This window comes from Loxodonta africana, chromosome 12, assembly GCF_030014295.1.
Source record: "Loxodonta africana isolate mLoxAfr1 chromosome 12, mLoxAfr1.hap2, whole genome shotgun sequence".
In the NCBI taxonomy this organism is placed as follows: Eukaryota; Metazoa; Chordata; class Mammalia; order Proboscidea; family Elephantidae; genus Loxodonta; species Loxodonta africana.
In genome coordinates this window covers 36,562,382-36,563,531 of record NC_087353.1, presented here as the reverse complement: position 1 = coordinate 36,563,531, position 1,150 = coordinate 36,562,382, and the positions used below count along the sequence as shown (strand labels likewise).

General features: G+C 37.2%; 1 pseudogene; it reads right to left on the bottom strand.

Moving 5' to 3' along the window:
- Window positions 1-656: 656 nt before the first annotated feature.
- Window positions 657-755, bottom strand: LOC111751195 (U6 spliceosomal RNA; annotated as a pseudogene).
- Window positions 756-1,150: the final 395 nt, after the last annotated feature.

Below are 1,150 nucleotides of genomic sequence, written 5' to 3'. Positions count from 1 at the left end.
CATGTGTTTTTGAGGATCTGTTATTTGGGTGGTACATTTTTACAATTGTTGTGTCTTCCTGATGAATTGGCCCTTTTATTTCTATAAAATCTCTCTCCTTATCTCTGGTAGTACTCTTAGTCTATATCTGATATTAATATAGCCATGCCAGGCTTCTTATGTGTGTTTGCATAACTATAATAAACGGTGGTGATTGTTGCAAACATGATGAACTTAGTTAATGTCATGGAATTGTACATGTAAAAAATGTTGAAATGGCAAACGTTTTGTTTTATATATATATATATATATCACAATAAACATGCATATGTATATATACAGAGAGAGAGAGAGAGAGCCCTGGTGGTGCAGTGGTTAAGGGTTCAAATGCTAACCAAAAAGTTTGCAGTTCAAATCCACCAGCCACTCCAACAGCCACTCCTTGGAAACCCTATCGGGCTGTTCTACGCTGTCATATAGGGTCACTATGACTATTTATTTAATAACTATTATCAACCCATCTGTGCCTTTGTATTTAAAGTGCATCTCTTGTAGACATCATATAGTTGGATAATACTCTCTCTCTATATATGTATGTATATATATAGTGGTAAATATATCTATATATACATATGTATATTTATTGTAATATAGTGGTAATGTGCATATATATATATATATACATACATATACCACATATTTATGTGTCATCCTTTGTGTAAGGCCATGCTAATCTTCTCTGTATCTTTCTAATTTGAGTATATGTGCTGCCAAATTTGTTTGGGTTTCCATATTTTTTAAGAAGCCTTGGTGGCACAGTGGTTAAAGCACTCAGCTGCTAACCAAAAGTTTGCCTGCTCAAACCCAGTTCAAACTGACCAGCTGCACCAAGGGAGAAAGATATGGCAGTCTGCTTTTGTAAAGATTTATAGCCTTGGAAACCCTATGGGGCAGTTCTGTTCTGTCCTATAGGATCGCTACGAGTCGGAATCAACTCAAGGGCAGTGGGTTTGGTTTCTTGGCAAACCAAACCCATTGCTGTCAAGTCAATTCTGACCCATAGGGACCCTATAGGACAGAGTAGAACGGCCCCATAGGGTTTCCAAGAGTGGCTGGTGGATTTGAATTGCAGACCTTTTGATTAGCATCTGAATGTTTAACCACTGCACCA